This window comes from Schistocerca serialis, chromosome 3, assembly GCF_023864345.2.
Source record: "Schistocerca serialis cubense isolate TAMUIC-IGC-003099 chromosome 3, iqSchSeri2.2, whole genome shotgun sequence".
NCBI lineage: Eukaryota > Metazoa > Arthropoda > Insecta > Orthoptera > Acrididae > Schistocerca > Schistocerca serialis.
The window spans coordinates 458,942,176-458,954,809 of NC_064640.1; the positions used below are offsets into that span (position 1 = coordinate 458,942,176).

The 12,634-nt window shown below is 40.5% G+C and overlaps 1 protein-coding gene across 3 annotated transcripts in view; it reads left to right on the plus strand.

Annotated features, from left to right (window-relative positions):
- The window catches only part of LOC126470359 (cytochrome P450 4C1-like), a 368,651-nt gene that overhangs the window by 128,184 nt on the left and 227,833 nt on the right, over nt 1-12,634 (plus strand). The window lies entirely within an intron of this gene.

Here is a 12,634-nt window from a genome sequence, read left to right on the forward strand (position 1 = left end):
ACAGGAGGAGGCGTGGATTGGCCTCCCTATTCGCCAGACATGAACCCCTGTGACTTCTTTCTGTGGGGACACTTTAAAGACCAGGTGTACCGCCAGAATCCAGAAACAATTGAACAGCTGAAGCAGTACATCTCATCTGCATGTGAAGCCATTCCGCCAGACACGTTGTCAAAGGTTTCGGGTAATTTCATTCAGAGACTACGCCATATTATTGCTACGCATGGTGGATATGTGGAAAATATCGTACTATAGAGTTTCCCAGACCGCAGCGCCATCTGTTGTTGAAAATTGTAACTACTGTAATTTCGAAAGTTTGTCTGCCTGAAAATGTACTGTTATCCCAAGCATATTGCAACAAACGGTGTATTTCTATCGCTGCTCGTTTAGTTTTTATTGCCGTTTCAAATATACCGGTCATTTTTGAAACACCCTGTATAAACTTGTTTGTATGAGTCTATGTCTCAGCGTGTGCTTGAAACTCCAGATCGATAATTGTGCAATCGCTAAAACTTGGTGTGGCACATTCTAGAAGCTTACGAACACAAGGAGCGAAGTGGGGGAATAGCTAAACCACCGAAATCGCCAGAAGTGAGTTTCAAACTCGAGTCAGCTCTTCCTAATTTAGAACTTTCGTGATTTGCCTTCAAGTGACGCTTGGAATGGCTCCATCTTCAAAACAAATACCGAACTACTTAGAACTTTTTCACCTGTTTCCTAATTTGTAATGATTTCTACCATTTAGGTGAAAAGTATAAACACACCGCCTCTATGAAAAAGAGCTGTCTGTATTGCTGGCGAGCCAAGCTATAAGAACGCACAATCGTGACCTGACTCACACCCAGATGCTTTGTCAGACGAGTCGGAGAGTTCAGCGACACTGTAGCCTGTAACACTCAGCTGCCCCACTTTCACTGCACAAGCTCCTTCGGTGCTGCGCTCCTTCTGACGACACATCTATACACTTTGAGTGACATTTATATAGGGCTATCCGGACACTTCTGATCAGATAGAGTATAATTGGAGGCAAATACATTAATGATATCTTCGTGATTTTTTCAGAATGTGTCAATGCAGAAGTACATTGGTTAGAAAGAGGGTGACTGTAGCAGCCCACAGCTACCAGCAATCACTCGGATGGGTTTCACTGGAATTAAGTGCGGCCACGTCGACTTTGACTGTGAAAATAAACATCAGGAAAGTAGTAAACCTTATCTTCGCCCTTGTACGCCTACGAAGCTAACGGATAAGGATTACTGAACACTAAAGAGCGCTGTACGAACCAATCGTTAACATAATAATCAACTGTTACTAACATATTTTTCTCTTGGAGAAGTATAAGCTACGACTGACATTTTTAGGATAAATTAAAATTGTGTACCTGAATTAGATTCGAATCCGTAACCATTGCCTCTTATGAGTAGGGCGTTACCAACGAAGATAAGGAAGGGTCCACACCTTCCTGATCCGCTAAAAGATTCAAGACATATTCCTGCTTTACTGTGCTGAGAGTAAAAAATTTTATTCTGTAACAATCCTAATGCTGTGGTTATATCGATCTTTCCTCTTTTTTTCTTCTCCGAGAGGTGCCACTTATTTAGCAGCCTAGCAGGAAAACTTCTATGCGGCTTGGAATATAAGACGAGAAACCAGTCGGTAGGCGAAGGACGTACTGGTTTAGTAATTGATTGTGCCCTGCGGCAAGATTCTAGACCCGCGTTCCGGAGAACGACTGAACAAGTCATCGTTCATTCATCTTGATGTAGGTTTTCTGTGATTCCCTTCTAATACTTAAGCAAATGACGGGATGGTTCCTTTGAAATAACAAGGCGGGTGTCCTTCTCTGTCTCTTCCCCTCCAGGCTTATGCTTCGTCTCTAATGACCTTGTTGTCAACAGGGCATTAAACCCTAATCGTCCTTCAGTCAGAAGCGAGTAAACTCTTGACCGTATTCATGTAATAGCAAAGGGTTTAATATACACTCAAAACAGTTGGTATTTATACAGAGTAGACAATTAAATATCTTGAGTTACTTTTTCTCGTAACGTTATATGTCGGTTTCAAACGTGGGATATACGACAGATTAGTTAAATGTCTTTAACTATAGTCGTCACATACACATACACTGAGCGATAGGAATATTTTACGGGCGAATGTGTTTTGTAGCCTTCTGGCTAGATCTCCTACGTTACAACTGGTATGAAATTCCGCGTTATGCAAGATACAGCTAATGTATTCTCTCTTCTCTCGCACTATCTGTACTATCTTGTGAGGTATGATATTGTATTTTACTGTTTGAAAAATTTTCTGAAACGATAGAAGATTTTGAAGATGTTTATAAAAAATACAAAAAGATACTTTATAAAAATCGTGATAATTTTCGCACTTAATCTCTAAAAGTGCAACTAATGTCTGTGAAAGAGCTGGTTTACAGCTATGTGATTTTAATGTCTGCTGTGTTTTTTTAAGAACAAGAAAAGGAAAATTAAATATAAGGATTTAAAGTTTAGTCAACAAGGAAGCGAGTGCAATCGGGTACAAAGCCGTGTTGAACGAGGGTCGAGAACACAGGCATTGCACTTTCTAAAGGAGCCATTGTAAAATTAGACTTCATTGGTTTAGGAGAACAACGGATGGCAGGCCATATTTTCAAATCAGGTCCACCAAATTGCAACACTTGTGTATTGACCACTGTGCCTGAAGAAATGAGGTAACAGAAAACTATCTTTAGAAATAATATAATGTAACAATGACAATTACCCTCTATAAGAATGTTACAAAAGAGGAAAAAAGAGTCGTATGGCATTGTTGACGGGAGACCCAGAGGGTTAGTTAAACCACGTAATCGGAAGAGGTCTTTTTCTCATCGCACCCCATTTCCTTGCGATATGAGTTGTGTCCTTAGTAGAGTTGCGCTATACCAAACTTACGATTCGGTACTTTTGGTATACTACACAAATGACGTAGTAATGGTAGGATCGCCGGTAGTATTGGTAGCACTGACAGGGAAAGAAACATAAATTAATACGGAAGAGAGAAAATGGGAGCCGACTACTTCTTTTTTTTTTGTTTGTCTGGATGTTTTTTTGCACATAATTTTCTTGCTTTTTACCTCAAAATCCGTATTTTTCACGCTAAAAATCAACATTTTTCCGATAAAACCAGTATTAAACGTTGCAAATTTCAGTTTTGTCATAAATACATTTTATTCTTAAGTAACAGACAGGAGAATAAATATGTAGAACGATAATGTTCTGTCCGGCCGATGTGGCCGAGCGTTTCTAGGAGCTTCAGCCTAGAACCGCGCGACCTCTACGGTCGCAGGTTCGAATCCTGCCTCGGGCATGGATGTGTGTGATGTACTTAGGTTAGTTAGGTTTAAGTAGTTCTAAGTTCTAGGGGACTGATGACCTCAGATGTTAAGTCCCATAGTGCTCAGAGCCATTTGAACCATTTTGATAATGTTCCGTAGGTCACCTGACCCTTTATGTACTTTCACACAACTAGACGGCTCACTGTTTGTGGTTTTTAGGGGTATCTATCAAAACATTGACCGCATAGCAAAAACAGAAAGCGATCGTCATAAGATAGCGCCGGATAGGTATGGAACACACCCAACGTACAGATGACGTGGGTACGACCTTAACTGATCCAAGCTACTGGGAAAGCAAACGTAGACTACGCTTACTTATGATGGTCTATAGTAGCGTACCGTAATTTTACAACTCTAGCCTTAACTGTGGCTGCTGGGTGCAGGTGACTGTAATGGATGCGTGGATAGTGTAGTGTCATATTTGTGTTGGATGATGATGAGAAAAAGTAGCTGTCGAAACCTGATGCCAGAGTATGACCTACTGCTCTCGAATAGCGCCAAGGGGACCGCTGGGCCTCACGTTCCCACGCGAGACACTGATCATCAACAACAGCGCACTTGTCGTCACTTTATGAGACCCTGTAGAGAGATCTGGAAATTAATCCATGAATTTGGCATAAAGTCTGATATTTGAGTCACCACATTTCTCCCGTTGTCGATCAAATGCCCGTACTGAAAATTTCTTGCCAGGATTCAAACGGGCCACTTGCAAGGCGAGCGTCACCTAACATGCGTGCGTTAGCGCCCTGGAATGAGATGTCGACAATGGCATAGGATATATTTTCTGCGTCTCTCGCTGGTTTGATTACAATATCAACATAATTTTTAAACACAACTATTGTACAGTTTCGGCTATGTAGCCATGTTCAAGTTGGTATAATCCATCCAACGGACTTACTTGGGCCACCACCCAAATATTCATACGGCCATACATAGTTAAAACGTAGTAAGTTGGCTAGGCTTTATGTACAAAACTATTCACTGGCTGGTCTCTGGCTTATCCATTCGTACATTTAAGTTCTCAGTGTAATCGCAACAGGACTCACTGCCTTCCCCTTATTTCCATTCAAAACAAATACAAGAACGCAACATCATTAGATGTAAAAATATGTTTATTCTCATAAATCTCCTGCCAGGTGCACAAGACACCCACTTGTTGCGGTGCTTGGCTGGCTAAGTAACGGGTCCGCACACGACGGTGTCTCCGTCTCCATGCTACCTGCAGTGAACAACGGGCTGGATAGTCCAGGTAGACGCACCCAGCACAGTAACAACGGTTCCCGATAGGTAGCGTATTATAATGGACAGGTTGACCTCAGAGCTATTGGAGTCGTGAATGACGGCGGTCGAGTTTAGGCTTCTTGTACGCGCCTTTACGTTTTCTGACACCCAATGAGCGCACAGTAGTTTTCCAAGTGCTCCACTGTGAACATCATAGCCAGTGCGAGGATTAAACTTATTTGTAGCGCATTATTTACTGAATCTTTATTCGATTCATGGTTGATGATGGTGGTCGTAAGCGAGATACATTATTTGCAGACTACACGCTTTTTTTCAAATAGAAAACCGTCTATGCGCGTACCGCAACTGTCGCTTGGAACTGACAACGCTGGAATCCCTGTCGGTGATTTGAACTGCGCGACCTGCCATTATTCGTGAATAGGACTACAGATGCCGGTATGAATGGCAAAAGTGACTTACAGAACGCAGCACTTTAATTTTAATTTTAATGTTTTTCATACTGAAGGCTATTCCCATCACAAACGAGATTTACAACTGTCATGTCTTGATGTGGAAGTATTGCCCAAGGCTTGTGTTAAAATACCTACACACAATGAAATTCATCACAACACAAAACAGATCATGGTGAAGAAATCCGCCGCAACTTAAAATTTAAGTGTTAAAGAAATTCCTCGACAAACAGTAGGAAGCAGTTTCAGCCCTTCCAAAACCAGGAAGCAGCCGTGGTTTCACCAATAAGTTTTCCTGCATCACATTCTCCAATTGTGTACAGCAGGCCTTTGAGTGCCTGCTAAACCCCAAACTTGTCTGTTTCTTGAAAACCAAATATTTCTTTCGTCTCACTGTGAGTTGAGAAGATATAAAACTGTCGCTAGTAAAAGGGCACTGCTGAGAATGACTGCGCGACAGATTTTACATAACTAGCTGCATACAAAAGCTGCCTTTCTTGATCTCGAGAAGATCTGAGACACTGATTTGAGATTCCGCGAGTGGGTCTTCCAAGTATATCTCTGCCTCCAGTCACAACCGAGTAAAGACATGCGGTTGTTAAGACACTGGACTAGCAATGTAGAAAATTAGATTTCACAGCTACCTCCTGCCATCCAGATTTAGCTTTTCCATGGTCTCCCTGAATTACTGACGGCGAATACCGGGATGAGTCGTTCGAAAAGGGCATGTGCCATTTACTGTACCGTAAGTAAAACACAAGTCCTTCTGCCATTTTCATTTTTCATTGTATACAGTATGGGATCGCTTTGAAGAAAAGATTTTTCGAGGCTTTATCCGAACTGGAGCTGTAGCAACAGGTTGACAATAATCACTGCTCCCTGTGTGCTGCCAGGAACGATTTTCGGAGTGTTACAGCTAGTAGCGGTACTGTGCATTTTATTTGTGACAAGAGAACAGTTCTGAATTTAAATGGCGATATACACTTCTTTTCGCGTCAGAAAGAATTCGTTTCTATCTTTATTTTACCTGAACCCTTCTCTTAAGTGTGCGTGTGCGTGTGTGTGTGTGTGTGTGTGTGTGTGTGTGTGTGTGTGTGTGTGTGTGTGTGTGAGAGAGAGAGAGAGAGAGAGAGAGAGAGAGAGAGATAGAAGGCGAGGGGTGCTGTATTAATGTGCTGCAGTGGCTCAATCGCTTAATATCAAGGGCCCTGTTAGATTAATCCATTCTTCCGATAATTTCATGTGATTTTACTGATTTGCAATGTATTCGTGTGTGTGCGTATGTGTAGGGAGGACTAACGTGATCAAAGAACGAAATGTTACATACGCACACATACGCAAGCCTTTTGGCTACTGCGGGTCGTCTGGAATTTTTACTATTTGTGTTGTACTGAACGATGTCACGGTCACAGTAGTAGAGATTTGGTATTGCTAGCGACTGGACTATTTCTTTTTTGGGAGAGATCTCTGATCTACATGTAGGAGATATACGGTAGGCAATACACTGATGGGCCTGTCATCGCATGGTGATTTGCTGTTATGATTCTTGGGCTTAGGTCGAATTAAGCCCCGTCCACACTGAGTACGAGACGTTAACGAGGGAGTCATTGTAGATGTATGTCAGTACTGGAATAATAGTTTCAGATGTGCTTTTGATCAATCTGTATTTACTCCACAACAGCTCACTGCCTAAGACGAGATACCTGTCATTGGAAATATCAAAATATCCACATACTTTTGCTGGGGCATCATGTGTGACGTATTTCAGATTTCTGTTCTGAGTTAGGAGCAACTTTAGATGTGAATATCAGACTTGGAACGGAATATTCAAGTGGTCATAGATTAAGAGAGCTATACGAAGTGCGTATCTGACTGTTGCATAATGGCTACGGCTACAGATAAGAAAAGGTCGTAAGGGATTATTAGTTGGTCGACTCTCAAAGGCTGTATAGCAGACGAGAGTTTAGCTGAGCTCCATTTTCCTATCTTGTGTAAGTTATGCATTTTGTTATAAAGGTCTTAATAACAGAAAACGCCTAGCATATGTCACAAATTACGGTATTTGCAAATTTAAAGCAAATTAAAAATCTCCTGGCCACAGATGACACAGACGCGGCTACTATAAAGGGCGATCAAAAAGTTTCCTTTTGAAGGCCTTACAGTCCAGAATCAGTATGGTAATCAGGCAAAATTGCCGTGAGCATTGAGAAAATCATAAATCCGACGCAGTAGGTTAAAGATACCCGTTTGATAAAACGTGTCCTGCCGCGTGAAGAAGTCGACCCTTTAAGGCCTTTTTTCAGGAACCTAATCAGTGATAATCTCGAGGGTTGAGATGACAAATATACAGCGGGTACTCGAGTGTTGCCCACTTGAGCCGGCATAACAACGTTTGCTATATGGGGACGTGTGTTATAATGAAGCAACAGCATCCATTGCTGTTGGATGGTTTTCAACTGACATTGTGCCCCATACACATTCTCCATTTTCCGATGGATGTCTACCAGTGTTTGTCCTTCGGTAGCCAAAAAAAGAATAACAGCATGTTGGTTCTCTTTGAGCGCATTTGGTAATAACTTCGCCATATGTCGTGTTTCTGCATTTGCTGCACGCTTGTCGGAAAGACTCGAATGCCGTACTAATCCCTTTCCTACATATTGGTGCTTATACAAGCGCACCGGAGTAACGCTACGATTCGTGTACGCTGCAGCAACGCCCTCAAACGGAAACCTTTTGATCGCCCGACACGTTATTAGTCGGACAAATTGGCAAGCCACCAGACTCTCTATGGAAAACTTGTTTCCTTTATAAACCACTCTTGCAGGGAAGGGGAATTATTTACATTTTTCTTAACATACTCCGAGCAAGCCTTACATAACAAAGTCGTAGGCGCCTCTGTATGCCTGTTCGTGCAAGTCTGACGTCTCACTGAGGATGGTGTTACTTGTGGTACAGAAAATAAATCACTTCAAACAAGATTTCGGTAAAGGAAGTGACACGTGTTTTATAACACAGAATACAGTAAATGTAAAATGTAACCAGATATTTTCATATCTTGCTTCTGAAGATTGTCTAAACCCAAATTATTGCGATCGCATATTGCAACTAAAGAAACACCTATGTTTTTACGACTAATGCTACGTTTATATTTAATGATGTACTATATCAAATAAAAATGTAAACAGCTTTATATTTCTGGAGCATCAAAACAGATGTAAAGAGTTGCTGCTTACATAAATGAAGGATGAAGAACGACTGTGATACAATCTAGTGATCTGTGTTTACCAGAGATTGTACGAATCACATTTAGCGACTCGCTGGTATTTCTGATGTGTGCTTCTAACAAGTAATGCCTCTACTTAAAAAAATTACACGCACTGTTTTAACGTTTTGTAAATTAAACAAGAAATGTACCTTATAGCATCCAAAATCACCAATTATCTTTCTCGTCACCACGATGATTTGCATCCGAACTAAATATTGGACGTATATGCACGTATCAAAAGATGTGAAGAAATTTTACACGCGCTACATTCGTGTCTCACTTTACAGCACCTAGGTTCTACGCCGATCAGTATGTTTGCCATTCCTCACACATGGTCCGTCTTAGACAGTTTCTGTGTTGCTTCATATACAAGTAGTAGCGTAGAGAGGTATTTAATCCGATTAATAACTTTCCACAAAATCCATTCGCATAGGAACAGTCATTATTTTTCAGACGTGACTGTGATTAAAGTCAAATCAGTCAGTAGCTTCAACAGGGAATAAGCAAGCCTCAGGGTGAACGGATTGTGGTTATGTCAGTTCGAATTGGCCTCGGAAGGTCAACAGTACTGAGTGACCGCCGTGTCATTCTCAGCTAAGAGGCGTCACTGGATGCGGATATGGAGGAGCATGTGACCAGCACACAGCTCTCTCGGCCGTTGTCAGTATTCATGCCCGGAGCCGCTACTTCTGCGAAGTAGCTCCTCAATTGGCCTCACAAGGGCTGAGTGAGTGCACCCCGCTTGCCCACAGCGCCTGGCACAACCGGACGGTGACACATCAAGTGTTAGTCAAGCTCCACAGCGCTGAACTTTGGTAATCTGACGGGAACCTTTGTTACCACTGCCGCAAGGCCGTTGGCGCAGCGGTAATGACCACGGAAAAACCGTTGAACATTGGCGCTCCAGGTATATCTAATCTGCGACCGCGAGTTCGACTCTAGTCCACCACGTGCAGGTGAAACGCCAGAAAAATCGTCAAACAAACGTCGGTCAAAGAACCCGAGACAGAAGCCAACAGGCAATTGGCTGTTTTTCTTTCATTACCCTCTCGGGAAAGTTTGTTCATATCAACGTAATAAAAATTTCACAAATTTTCAAACAGTCATGGTATGGCGAGTAATTTCTCAGATTTTGCAGGGCCAGACTTACGTTATCTTTGTGTGGCAAAACAACTATTTTATTTAAAACAATTACCGTTTTCTTCTACATCATTTTGGTCTGATTAGCTTGACGCGTTGCCCTTGACATACGAAGAGCCTAGACTTTCTTACAAGTGGAGACTAATATGGCAAAGAAATTCTCACCTCGTTCAAGGACATCCAAAATCAAGAAGGTAAATAAAAAATTTGTAACCATCTATCCTGGTTACGTTTTAATTTGGTGTTTTGATCTGGGATACGTTGAAAATCATCAGGACAGTCTTGTTAACTATTTCTAAGTTTCAGGTACCAACGTATCACAAACACGAAATTCCAAATTAAGAAACTGCATATCGAAAATATGGACGCACTGATAACAACACGGGCTACAAGTCAAACAAAGAGATGGGAAAGGAAAGTGAAGAACTGAATAACTGGAAATAATTTCGGGGGACATCATCTTTGGAAGATGTCGAAAAAGATAAGTACTGTAATTTATTTTTGTACCGTAATTAAAGACAGTATTGTAGACCGTGTGAAGAACTTTCTTTTTTTATGTATGTGAAGTGTTCTGACAATAATTAGACAGGGCAAACCAGTGGGAAGTAATTAATGATGATTTACTTTCAAATGACAACATGGAACGTGATGGTGGCCATAGCGGAGCGGAAGTAATTTTGAACAACAATGACGATCTAAACCAGAGAAGGGCAGAAGAGGCAGGTGGTGGAAATGCTAGTAGCACTTCCAATCTAATCTGAGGTCTCGATAAAAAAATATTACAATTTAGTTGAAAGAAAAGTAGAAAGTGCTGAGAAACTTAACGAGAGTCAGAAGACGGATTTAAGAAATTTTCATGGGAGTATTTTGATGCGTTTAATGAAAAACCAGGAAGAGAAAACAATTACCCGTGTAAACTTAAGATACGATGTCACGAACTGTTTTTCGTTAAACTTTATGGAATACCTGTGTGTAGAATGGTGGCTGCAGAAAGGGAATTACAAAGGATTGGAAGTTGGGGACATATAGAGAGGAGCTGCAGTGAATGCCATAACACAGCAGTTGTAGTATGTAAATGAGATGGAGGGATAAGGCTTGTAGTAGATACCAGACACTTAAATAAAATGTTTGAGAGAGAAACTGACCATCCTGAAAATACAGACGAACTATTGCACGAATTTAAAAATGTAACCTACATAACTAGTCTTGATCTCACCTCAGACTTTCACCAGGTAGCATTGGAAACCAAGTCTAGGAAGCACATTGCCTTTCTGTACAGTGCCAGATTTTATCAATACTGTGTTGCACCATTTACATTAAACGTTTCTGTAATAGAGTTTATCTGAGTTTTAAGTTTTGTTCTAGGAAAGGAATTAAATATTAAAATGACAATTTAAGGGGGTGATATTTTTGTTACTGGTAAAAATTGGGAAGTGCATCTTGAATTATTAAGAGGAGTAGGGGAAAAGTTAATGTCTGCCTGCACACATCTCATTAAAGCTGAAAAAGTGTAAATTCGCTGTGAAACATATGAAACTCTTTGGTCACAGTATTATAGAGGAAGAAATTTTGCCTGAAAGTGATAATATACTGGCCACAGCGAAATTTCCTTCCCTTGAATAAAAGAAGTTAAAATTATTTACAGGGTTAGTTAATTTTTATGGAAAATTTGTAAGGAGTCGGGCTTTGAATGCACCTTGTTTGAATAATCTTTTGAGGAAAAGTGTCATATGGGTATGGAGTAAGGAATTAGAGCAGGCGGTTATGTGATGAAATTCTACGCAGACAAGATTTAACATTACCGTGTTGCCTAATGTCTGATAGAATGCTAGTGGAGTAAGCTCTCTTATTTGAGGAGAAAGAATAAGAAAACAGAAAATCATTTTAAAGCATTTGCACGCATGACATAACAAAAACAAGAGAAGAATCACACTGTAACAGAAGAAGAGTTGCTAGCAGTATCGTGGGCTTTCACCAAGTTTGGAAACTATTTATTAGGACATAAAAGAATAGTGTATTCTGATCATAATGTTTTGATTTATCTGCAGGAATGCAGGTTGTATCACAGTAGAATTACAAGGTGGGCACTTATCTGTGAACAGTTTCATTATTCAATAAAACACCTAAAAGGAAAGGAAAATGTAACTGTGATGCACTGTCTAGATTACCAGTAGGAGGTGAATGTGCAGAGAGAAGAAAGGTATTTTATGATTATGTACATGAAAGGAATTAAGTATGAAAGGAAAATTAGAAACACTTGTAATGAGATAAGGAGGAACCTTAACCACGATGAAAATTGGAAACTTATAAAGTGCCTCATGGGACAGAAAGGTAATAAAAAAGTGGGACAATACTATAGTTTATAAAGGAGTGTTATTTAGGAGAAATAGTCCAGACTGTGATAGGTGAAGTTGTGTTATCCAGAACAGTGTATTGATAGTGTTACGAGGTATGTACAAAAAAAGTTGCATACACTGTGGAACTTTGAAGTCCACAAGATTCAAGAAAATTTATATATTCACAACTTAATCAAAAGAGTCAGAAGTATTTTCGCGACTTGTGACAGATGTTAACATGTAAAATTCATCAACCTAACTAGGAGAGGGTTCACGAAGAACATTAATTCAATGATGCAGATTGAACTAATAGGAAGTGATTTATTTGGGCTGTTACCAAAAGCCAAAGGAGGCACAGTCCCATTTTTGTTATGTTAGATCTATTTTCGGAATTCATAAAGTTACACGACGTTGAGGAATTCTGCTACATGGGTAACAAAATAACCCATGATAGATGGACCAAGGAGGAGATAAAAAGCGGAATAGCACTGGAAAAAGAGCATTCCTAGCAAAGAGGAGTCTACTGTATCAAACTTAGGTCTTAATTTGAGGAAGAAATGTCTGAGAATGTACGTTTGAAGCATAGCATTGTACGGCAGTGAAACATAGACTGTGGGAAAATAGGAGCAGAAGAGAACAGAAGCATTTGAGATGTGATGCCACAGAAGAATGTCGAAAATTAGGTGGACTGATATGGTAAGGAATGAAGACGTTCTCCACAGAATTGGAGAGGAAAAGAATATATGGAAAACACTGACAAGAAGAAGGGACAAGATGATGGGGAATCTATTAAGACGTCAGGGAATAACTTCCATGACTCTGCGTGGAGCTG